Below are 12,171 nucleotides of genomic sequence, written 5' to 3'. Positions count from 1 at the left end.
AAGTGGTATCCATACACTAGAACATTACTCAGTCTTAAGAAGAATGATGTAGTGATGCATACTGCAGCATGGAGGAACTCTGAAAACATGCTAAATAAAGAAAAGGGACAAAGATCTATATTGTATGACTGTATTTATACGAATATCTGGAGTAAAGTGTATTTAAGAGGCTATTGCAAAATACCATAGATTGAATGTTTTAAACAGCAGAAATTTATTTTCTTACCATGGAGCCTAGAAACCTAAGACAAGGTACCAGCATGGTTGGGTTCCAATGGGACTTACAGTGGGCCATTTTCCTAGTTTACAGATGGTCACCTTCTCACCTCACCCTCACATGGCAGAGAGAGCTCTGGAGTCTTTTTATCTTTTTATAAGGGCACCAATTCTGTCAGATCAAGGCTTCATTCTTTTGACTTCATCTCACCCTATTCACCTCTGTAAAGGCCCTATTTCAAATACAGTCACATGAGGCGTTAGGGCTCCAACATAAGAAATTGGAGGGAGGGAGACACAATTCAGTCAAGAGCAATAGGTAAATCCATAAAAACGAAAAGACTGGTGGTTGCCAGGATCTGGGTAGAGAAGGGGGAAATCAGGAAACACTGCTTCTTGGATACAGGGTTCTATTTGGGGACGATCAAAATATTTTGGAATTAGATAGAGGTGGTGGTTGCAAAATATTGTGAATGTACTAAATGCCCCTGACTTGTTCACTTTAAACTGGTTAATTTTATGTTATGTGAACTTCACCTCAATGAAAGAAAAAAGCCACAAATAAGTTTAAGCAAAAGGGCAAGTCAGAAAAAGAGGAAAGATGAGTTCAGCCTTCTTCCACAACAAACTGCCATTTACATGCCCCAGTTCCCACTAGACAGTCTCCTGTATCCTCTGGCATTCCCTGGGCAAGTCACACGGCTGAGTCTGACATTGATAGGGAGAGAAAATATATTCACCCTCTAGTGGGAGGTCCTACAAGTCATATGGCAAAGGGCATAAACACAAAAAGCAGAATGAGGAGTACAGTTAGCCATGAGAGAAAATATGATTGGTCCCTTTGGATCATATGACCACCTCTAGTCTAAACAAATGTGGTTGGAATGGAGATGGGGGTCATATTTCATTCAGTAAACATGGTTGACAATGACCTGATTGGGATAGGGACCAATAAAAGCAGTTACAGCGAGCTGGATAGATACCTTTCAAAGTGTATACTGCAACCTATGGAGAATCAGAAAAGGCTAGCTGAAAATCTCTGTCTGTCTACACACACCCGAGTACTTGCACATAAGCCATTACACACGTGCACTTACACACACATATGCACATCCACACATTCTGTCAAAATTTTTATCCTGAAGGTGGGGAAAGATTATCTAGTTTTAGCAAGGGTCTTGTACCCTCTACAAATTGTTACTATTGCCTTTTTAGCCATAGTTGTTACATTCCTGGTTTGACAAAAGGGTTGCAGCTACAGCTCTGAAGAGGTGGGAACCTTAATCATTTAGACTTTAATCTATGGAATGTCATGAAATTAAGTATCAGGAGGTCTGATTGATAACAAGGCAAACTGGACACAATTCTTTATTGGATTCCAGTCTCACATCATTTCATAAGGAGCTCACAGGCCAATATTAGATTAGGTTGAGTCCCAGCATCATCTTCTAGTTCCACCTGCTCTCCTTTTTCTTTACTTGTGGTTTTAAAATTAATTCTCTGAAGAGCCATATTTTGGTATTTCTAAAGCATACTCACCTGAGATTTGTCCAGTGAGGCAGAGGTTAAAACAATGAGCTCTTGGGTCAGACAGATCGGAGGTTCAATCTTGGCTTTGCCTCTTAACAGCTCAGATAAGTGACCTTGGGCAAGTTACCTAAGTCTTACACCTAATAGTGAGTGGCAGTTTAGTCATGAAGTCCTGTCTGACTCTTTGTGACCCCTTGGACTGTAGCCCACAAGCTTCTCTGTCTATGGGATTCTCCAGGCAAGAATACTGGAGTGAGTTGCACTTCCTTCTCCAAAGGATCTTCCCAACCCAGGTAACAAACCCCATCTCTTGCTTAACAGACAGATTCTTTACCACAGAGCAACCTGGGAAGCCCCTTATGTGTAATACACAGATAATAGTACTAGCTGTTAGGATTGTGATTGGGAGAGGCAGTATTGTCAAAAGAGAAAGCGATTGGTTGAAAAACACTTAACAGACCCAAACAAAAGATGCAAGTTCCCATAATGTAGGTAAGTCACAACTTACAACACATAGATGGCTGTGTGGAAGGGAGGCACAGCAGCACTCCCAACTGGGTGAGCTGGGGGTGGAGGGAACATAGCTTCTCTGGCCTAGGAGAACCCAGAAGGTACCAGAAGGTACACAGAGTGGGCATAAATCGTCAGGTGTTCTGAGATGCTCCCTTTGATATTCTCATAAGGGTTTTTATACCTCCCTGGCCCTTCAAGACAGTTATGGAACCCTGATAAAGTGCTTGTCTGTCTGTTTGGCACAAATTTCTTAACGGCCTAGTACACTCTGAATATTTGCTGTGAGGGTGTGGTGAAGGTCAGTTTGTAGTCATACCACTCCTCTAGAAAGCTCAGTCTTTGGACTGCTTGAAATCACCTCCAGAAATAAAGTACTTAGCTGAGTTGTAAGATGTGCCAAGATAGGAATCATGTCTGTTAAATTCGTATCTGTGTCCCTAGTAGCTAGCAGTATGATTGGAATGAAGTCAGTATGTAATAAATATTTGTTCCATGGATAAATAATTGAATAAACTGGCTCAATAATTTTTAATTATTATTATTTTGGAGTATAGTCAGTGGATAAGCTTTAATTATTTTCTGTATTCTTTCTGTTTAAACAGCTATAACTATGCACTTCTGCGGCATGTTAAGCACTATTTAGACACTTTGAACAGTCATTTAAGTAAACCTTAGAAAGGAAGTATTCCAATTTTATAGATAAGGAAACTGAGGCTGAGAAAGAGTAAGTAATTTTACTAAGTTTAAGGAAGCAGAATTGGAATTCTCACCCAGGATGCTTTCTGAATTTCTCTGGCACAGGAGGTGTCACTTTTCAGAAGTTTGATGTATTTTGCCAATACTTGTATTTGTTGAACTTCTTCCAGTGCCTCCTGGAAGTTGGTCAGGGAAAGAATTCAACTACTCTTCCCAAGCCTGTCTTTTCAGCATGTGTATATGAAAGACAGAGCACATGAGACCAGAGATCAGTAGGTTCTTAAAGTCCAAGAGCCCAAGGATCCAGCAGAGCCATGAATTTAACAGCCTGGAATTCTGTGGCTCTTTGGCTGCACATTAGAATCACCTGGGGGAACTTTGACAAGTGCCAGCGCCCAGGACCAGTTAAACCAAAATCCATGGCGATGTCACCCAGACATGGGAAGCTTTTAAAGTTTCCCAGTTGAGTCCAATATACATCCAAACATGAGAAACACTCTGGAAGAGAATGCTACAATCTAACCTTCCAGTCACTCTGATGCAACTGATAGGATAAACAAAGAGGAACCTGAGAGCCAAGGTGAAACAGCAGCTGCTACCAAAGGAGACTATTCTGAAGGCTGAGTGCCTGTGTGCGTGCATAGTTGCTTCAGTTGTGTCCGACTCTTTGTGATCCTATGGACTGTAGCCCGCCAGGCTCCTCTGTCCCTGGGAGGTTCTCCAGGCAAGAACACTTGAGTGGGTTGCCACGCCCTCCTCCAGGGGATCTTTCCCACCCAGGGATCGAACCTGCGTTTCCTGCAGCTCTTGCATTACAGGTGAGGATTCTTCAACGCTGAGCCACCACCAGTAAAGCCTGAATGCCTGTGTGGTCTCTCCCAAAAGTCCTTGCAAGGTTCTAGCAACCTCTGATCTAAGAGACAGCCTAACTAATTAATTACAATCACACAAGGTATGATTTTTAGCCCAGCATGATTTTTTTCTTAAATAGCAATAAGGTTTGACCTGTATGCTGACTAATGTACATTCCCAATTTTGGGTTCCAGAGCCCTCAACAATATATTTAAAATGGTGCATTTATTTATTTATTTTTCAATTTTGGGGTTATAAAGTTTACAGTCTGTAGTTTTGTAATTCTTGATTAGGTGGGGGTTTTGGTTTTGTTTGTTTCCACATTTGTTTTTAATTATTATCTTCCATTATAAAATAAGTATCGAGGTGGGAAACTATGTCAGATATTTTCTCCACGGGTAATAGGCATTCATTAATTCCCAAAGAAACCCCAAACTGATGAAATCTGAGTTTAAGGAAGGCACTCCCGAAGTTCTGCCTTTTTAAAAATATTTTGTGTCTCTAGATATATTTGGAAAACTAAGCATGTGGCACTTGCTCCTCCCACAGGGTATGAAATCTCCCATCTTGTACATGGATTGCATCATGTAAATTTAGAAATGACAAAGTGATACACAACCTTTCAGATGTGAAAACCAATTAGTGTTTGTGTGGGGCTGGGCTCTGAGAATAGAATGCTATGACCTAGTTAGATGTCCAGGAGAAGAAAAGCAGAGATACAGAGATTGGAACTGTGAAACAGATTCATTTGGAATTAATTTTTCACATTACAAAAGGGTCCATCAGAGGATTCCTTTAAATAGACAGCTTGCCTAGTGCACTTAGAATGCAATTCAATTTACAAAAGTTGAATATAAGGTATAAATTTTTAATTTACACATAGTTTTTCTAGAATGCAGCAATTGTATAAGATGATAGCACCACGAAACCTAGGAGGAATGAAAAAAAGAAGCAGTGAAGGGCTCATGTCCACTCACCGCTGTGGAGCAAGATGTTTATCCAGTAACAGCCATGGTTGGTGTCTCCTCCTCACTACTGAAGGGCAAATATGCCCCTTTTTAGTCTACCACTGCTCCTACATGCTTTTTTGTACTGAAAATTTCCCTCAAGCTCCTTAAATGTTCATTTTCTTTCAATCCCTTCTTCATCCCCAATTTCTCTCTCCTGCCAGCTCACCACAATCGTTTCAACCCATGGCCCCAGCTCTTTCTCTTTCTAAACTCTGCCTCTCTCTCTCTCTCTCTCTCTCCTCTCTCTCTCTCTCTCTTACACACACACACACACACACACACACACCTACACACACACACACGAAACATTAGTCCCCAGTCCCTTTGTCCAAACTTGGGCTTCCTTTGTCATGCATGTCTCTAATTTCTCTCACTCCCATTCCAGCTTCTCCATGCCCTAATCTACTCAACCTTCTACTGCCAGCACAATCCTCCTTCTGTAGACCTCCAGCTTTATCACTACCCTACTTTAAAACCACCACCAATTCCACATGGCCTCTAAAATTACGTGAAGTCATGTCATCCTGAATCCAGAGTCCAAAATGACCAGTTAGACACATTTCCAGTTCTACCTCTCCCTGAACATCAGATGTTCCAGTAGTTCTAGACAATGATCCCATCACTTCTCAAAAAATAGTCTAGAGTTTTGGGAACTATAGGAAATATTTTTTTGTGTTTTGGTATTTTTTATATTTCCCAGTGACTAGGGAGGTACTACTGATGTTTAGTGGGCAGGGCAAGTGTTGAATTTCCTACAGTGCTTTAGAAAGCCCCCCAAAATAAAGAATTATCCTGCACAAAATGACAATATCCTGGTGACACACATTATAGACAGCGAGAAGTTCTACTGTTTCCCACGCACACCCTATGTTTAACTGTCAACTGATTCCCATATCCTAGTCTTTAACCTTGACAGCTCCCCCTCCACCAAGTCTATAAGAATATGAATCAGCCATCAGTAGTATCTCAGTCAGCTTGATCACTATGTCATGTGAGAGGCTTTACTGAACCTAACTCCTTCCCACTCATGCCTTATAAATGGCCATGGCAGTTTGTGCCACTCAGTTCAGTTCAGTCGCTCAGTCATGTCCGACTCTTTGCGACCCCATGAATCGCAGCACGCCAGGCCTCCCTGTCCATCACTAACTCCCGGAGTTCACTCAGACTTACATCCGTCGAGTCAGTGATGCCATCCAGCCATCTCATCCTCTGTTGTCCCCTTCTCCTCCTGCCCCCAATCCCTCCCAGCATCAGAGTCTTTTCCAAAGAGTCAACTCTTCACATGAGGTGGCCAAAATACTGGAGTTTCAGCTTTAGCATCATTCCTTCCAAAGAAATCCCAGGGCTGATCTCCTTCAGAATGGACTGGTTGGATCTCCTTGCAGTCCAAGGGACTCTCAAGAGTCTTCTCCAACACCACAGTTCAAAAGCATCAATTTTTTGGTGCTCAGCCTTCTTCACAGTCCAACTCTCACATCCATACATGACCACAGGAAAAACCATAGCCTTGACTAGACAATGCATTTCTATATTGTCTTGTACAATGATTGTTGTTCTGCAGTTGCTCAGTCCTGTCTGACTCTTTACGACCCCATGGACTTCTGCATGCCAGCTTCCCTGACCTTCACTGTCTCCCAGAGTTTGCTCAAACTCATGTCCATTGAGTTGGTGATGCCATCCAACCATCTCATCCTCTGTTGTCCCCTTCTCCTCTTCTCCCCTTCTCCCAGCTCCTCACATCAGATGGCCAAAGTACTGGAGCTTCAGCATCAATCCTTCCAGTGAATATTCAGGGTTGGTTTCCTTTAAGATTGACTGGTTTCATCTCCTTGCTGTCCAAGGGACTCTCAAGAGTCTTCCCCAGCACCACAGTTTGAAAGAATGTATTATGATTATTTTTAATTTCCCGTTAGCTCATAATTACTTAAAGGCAGGATTTTTTTTTTTCTGGTGCCTACAGTATCTCATTTATAGTAGAACTGTATGTGATGAATGTTAAATATTTTTAACTATAATAAATTAGAGGAATCATTAATTGGGTTATGAACACCATGCTTTGTGTTTCTCAAATTTGAGTACAACTGCGACACTCAGAGTTTTTGACCCTTACCTTCTTATCAAATTCAAACTTTTTTTTGTCCGAAAGTTACAAACCACCAGTTAATTCAAGCTTATTTCCATCCCATCCCCTCAATATTAGGGCAATAAATGTCTGCCTATTTCTTTTTAATAAACCAAAGAAGAACTGGGTGCTGGAAATGAGTGAGGAGAGAAAGAATTAACACTTTTATTCCCATTGTGTTTAAAAAGGGGAGATTTCTTTGAGTTGAGGTAGTTGGGAAAGGTTTCACTGAAGAGAGAGATGATGGAAATATAGTTCAGGTAAAAACAAAACAGGGTAAACAAATGTGAAATGATGACCATGAATTTTCTTTTCCTCTTTTCTAAAAAGAATAACCATCTCTTTCCTAATGACCTGTAATAATAGTTCTTTCACATAACAAGGGTCTATATTTAGATAGGTCTGTTTTCAGTTTGTCTGTTCTTTTCCATGGGACATTTGTTTATCCCTGTGTCAGTTATATACAATTTTAATTACAATAGCATTATTAAATACTTGATATCTGATAAGGTACATCCCATCCTGACTATTCTTGATTATTCTTGACTTTTTCTCTTCCATATAAATTTTATAATCAGCTTGCATTTTCTCAAAATCATAAGCTTTTGATTATAAGTATTTTAAATCTATAGATCAATTTGGGAAGATAGTACATCTTTATGATATTGAGTCTCCGTTGCACTGAACGTGATGTTTTTGCATTTTTTAGATATTCCTTAATATCTTTTAGTTAGGTTTTATAATCTTCACTGTGAGGTTCTTATACCTTTTGCCATATTAATTCATTGTTTTTGCTGAAATAATTTGAATTCATTGCTACCATATTACTTTATTCTCTCTAGGTTTTTTCCTCACTCTATCCTTTTCTTGTTTTCTTTTGGATTATTTGAATAGACACACTGGTTTTCTATTCCTTAGGGGGTATCCTAGAAACTTGAGCATATTAAACTTAATAAATTTTATGTTAATTTATTTTTCCTACTCTCAAAAAAAAAAGAGAGATCTTAGAGAATTTTAGTCTCATTCATTCCCTCCTGAATTACATATTTCTGTCCACTGTTTTATTTTCATCATGGTTTTTCTGATTCTGCCGTCTAAGTATTATTTTGGTTTTTACATAGCTATGATTTATTTAGATTTGCCTATATATACTCTTTCACTGTTCATTATGCTTACATCTTACACCATCTTCCTAGATAATTTTCCTTTTTCTCAAACACATCTTTTAAAATTCTTTTAGCGTGACTCTGTTATTAATAGAAGTAAACATCTGAAAACACCTTTGTTTTCCCTGTCTCCTGAAAGATATTTTAGCAGATATAGGGTTTAAGGTGTTTAATTAATTTTCCCCTGCACCTTTAGGATGCGTTTCCACACCTTTGTTGTTGCAGCTGCTAAAATATCATCTGTGAACTTAATCATCATGTTTTTAATTTTTAATCTGGACTTTCTAATTGCTGTTAGAATTTTGTCTTTGGTATTGTATAGTTTAACTATGTTGTATATAGGTATGGATTTTTTTTTAAATTTATCTTGCTTTGAACTTATTAGGTGTCTAGAATATGAAGATTGATATATTGTATAAATTCTGAATAACTCTTATTCACCACCTCTTATATGTCTTTACCCCATCTCCTTTATTCTCTCTTTATGGAATTCTAATTAGATGTATTTTAGATCTTCTCACTCTGTTTTCCACATTCCTCACTCTTTTTTAAAATATTTTTTCCACCCTTTATTTTCTCTGTGCTGCTTTCTGGTAACTTCTTCAAATCTATCTAGTACCCTTGGTAGCTGGATCTAGCATGCTGCTCTCTTCATTGCAATTCTGATTCAATTCATTTCTAATATCTACTTCAATCCTAGAAATTGTATGCTTTTTTCAATTTGACTAGACTCTTTTGAAAATCCGTTTCTTCCACACACTTCTATTTTTTCACACACACTTATTTTATATTCTATCATATATCTGAATATCTTCTGTTTCTATATATGAAGTTTTTAGATATAAGTATGTAGCTTATTGTTTCTGATAATTTTTGCTCTTTATTTTGTCATGTAAACATCATGAGAGCATGAACTTCTCTCCTTTTTGATGCTGTATCTCCAGTACTTAGAACAAGGTCTGATAGGTGCTAAATACCTACTTGTGGAATTAATGAATGATCATGACAGATCTCACAATATTATTCCACTTCATCTTTAGAATTATCTTAATAAAGTTGGCCTCCTGGTTTCCATTTTCCAGATAAAACAAACTGAGACTCCAATGATTTAGGTAATTTGAATAAAACTGTATAGTGAGAAAATGGTAATTAATAGTTGAACCTGGGTCTGTCTGTAGTGTAATGTAGTGTTTCCATTACATCATGCTGTCTCTGAGGCTCTGCTTGGCCAACATGTTTGAACTATCTTTAAGAAGCAGAAACTTCTAACCTCTGGTTTACACTTTGAGGATGATCAGCAGGGAGCTATCCAGAGTACTGAACTACCTCCCTCAGATGCTCTGCCAGCTTCAATGGCACACAGCACACTCTCAGTCCATGGCCAAGCCTTTGATTGAAGGAAAAATTTCCCTTCTCACTCTGACTACCTCTGATAATAGCCACTTTATCTCAGCTTATGTCTGCTCACAACAATCCTTTATAATCAGCTGCCTGCACTGATACATACCTAACCTGAACCAAACAAACTCCACACCTGCTGCCTCATTCACCAGCAGGTCATGGCCTAACCCTGCCCTCTATCTTCTTTAGTCATGTCTCTGGAAGCCAGCCCGACTCCCTGGCCACATTTTTAGTAGCAGCAAAAACTAATCAGAACATACGAAAAGATAAACTCCTTCCTTCTAAATATTTGGGGACCAGTTTTGAAGATAACTCTACTTCAATATGGTTTGTTTATTGAATTAAGTGCCTTGTAAAAACCAGATATTTTCTCTCATTATATGTATTCTCTATTACAGTAGTCAATTGAATTCACTATTAAAAAAAAATCCTTTAGCTGACATTTTTGTGCAGTAAAAAACCTATTCAGAGGTGAGGGTTTCCATGAGTTTTTCAATCCTAGAAATGAAAAGAAATACTGCCCTTTCACTCATAAATACAATGAAGGCCCAGAATCTTTTAGCTGATTCTACACATCAGTTTCAAGATTTATAAATTTAAGGAAATAATAAAAAGATAGCATCTTTGACTTTCTGAACTGTCTTTTACTTATTAAACATTGTGTGTACAAAAGAACTCAGTGTATATCAAACCATCTCAGTTCACCAGCATCTTCTGAGCTCGTATAAAGAGTTGCCTAACTCACTTGACTTAATTCTATGGGCCTTTCTCACATTGTCTGTATAATGACTAGAGTAAGAAGTTGCTTGCCTAATCTAGATACGAGACAAGTTTTTTCCTCGGGATGGTTCTCACCTCTGGGATGTATAATTTTCGTGACACTCACTTGCTGAAGGTCAGATATCAAGCTCATTAAGGGTCTGTGCTGGCAAAATATAAAAGGCAAAGGAGAGCAGCTGGAATCTAAGCACGTGCCATGATGCCTGTCAGTTGCCTTTTATCTCTTTCTTTTTAAGCTCAAAACTGCCCATACATTTTTTCCTAATTAACAAAAGCAGAAAATTTCTTAATGTCATGGGGTATGGGGTTGAGAGAGGAAATATATAGCTATGCACGTTGATGTGAGGGTGTGAACACACTTGTTATACCTTCTCATTATGTCCCTGAATGTCACCTAATAAGGGGGGAAAATTAAAGAAAGCGGAGAGGTCTTTCAGGAAGTTAAAACTGTTTCCATAAATGTCAAACAATAAGCACATCCAGTTGTTTATATTTACAGAAAATCTCCTCACCACAGCCCTAAGGGCCACACCCAGAAAACACTAGTGAAATAAAACAATTCCCAGATGAAAACATACACACACAAAATGAAAGATGGAAGACTTTAAATTGATTGCTGGTGTCCTCTGAATCTCTTGCTGCTGATATCCTACCATCGATCAAAAATGGAAACAGTCTGTTCTGAAACGTGCCAGATCTCAATGTAAGAACTTCCTTTCAGCTTCTGTGCACCTACAGCGGTTGTTAGCTCTGTTCTAGTTGCCTTGCTCTTTAGCGCCACCTAGCATTCAGTTGACAAAGCACGGGTGAGGCCTCCGGCCTTCTGACTTGCTGTGCTGAAGAGGCTTAGAGATTTCACCAGAGGCATTCAGCTTTAAAGTTAGGAGCACGTGAAAAATGTCAGTCCTTCCCTTCAGTGCCTTGACTTTAAACCACCCATAGTTTGAAACAGCCTTTCTCCATAAAAAATATAAAAAAAAGAACATCAGACAAAATATTCTATTCCAAAGAGGAAGTGATGAAAAACAGGAAATTAATAAAAGTGAAGATATGAGAAGAGCCCTAGGTATGTCAAATTGGCATATAAGCTTTTTTTTTTTTTTAATAAGCTTTAAGGACCTGAATTATTGTCAAGCATAAAAGATTTGCACGAAAAGAGTGAGGGAGTGACATATGTAGGTTACAACATATGCACTGAAGAGAGAAAGATGTAGCTCGCACCACGGCAACTCTGATGCTGTAATCTCATTTTCTTTTCTCTCCTTCAGCAGTGCTAGTTAGCAACCTAAAATGGGTTCCCCCATAACCCAAAGGGCGATCCAGAGTGCGTGTCCCTCTTCAAGTGTTTTGTAATACTAATTAACTAATTCCCAGCCACGGGAAGGGAACCTGTAAAGATTCGCCTGAGGCAAACTGCTAAATAAATGGTGACAGATTTCTCAGTTTTCAATTAGATGAAATGACATATTGGGACAGTGAACGGCCTGATTCCTAATGATAAGAGTTTTATGAGTTTTTCATTCCTGGAAATGAAGAGGAATGCTGGTCCTTCCTCCATTCATAAACAAAAGGAGGGCCCAGACTCATCCTTGCCTTCACCAAAGCACACAGATCCTGTGATGTTTGTGCACGACCTGTAGTAAGACCTGGCCCCAAAAAGCTGCTTCTGAGACTGCTGCTGCTCTACTGAAATGTCTGACAGGACACAGCACAAGGGCCAAAGAGAAAAACCAGCCTAATTAAATCTGCACAGGCAGCTCTGTGCACTGTTCAGCTGCCCTGACTCCAGCTCCAGCCCCGCCCTGCTCCCTCCTGACTCCAGTGTTTGTGCTCTGAATCTCTTGCTCGCATAGCAACTGTTGCTATGTTTGCAGTAATAAGAAGT

The 12,171-nt window shown here is 39.3% G+C and overlaps 1 protein-coding gene across 5 annotated transcripts in view; it reads left to right on the top strand.

Annotated features, from left to right (window-relative positions):
* The window catches only part of TNNI3K (TNNI3 interacting kinase), a 346,902-nt gene that overhangs the window by 283,961 nt on the left and 50,770 nt on the right, over positions 1–12,171 (top strand).

This window comes from Bos taurus, chromosome 3 (genome assembly GCF_002263795.3).
Source record: "Bos taurus isolate L1 Dominette 01449 registration number 42190680 breed Hereford chromosome 3, ARS-UCD2.0, whole genome shotgun sequence".
Classification (NCBI taxonomy): domain Eukaryota; kingdom Metazoa; phylum Chordata; class Mammalia; order Artiodactyla; family Bovidae; genus Bos; species Bos taurus.
Note: the sequence above shows the minus strand (reverse complement) of the source record. Positions and strands in the feature narration are given on the sequence as shown.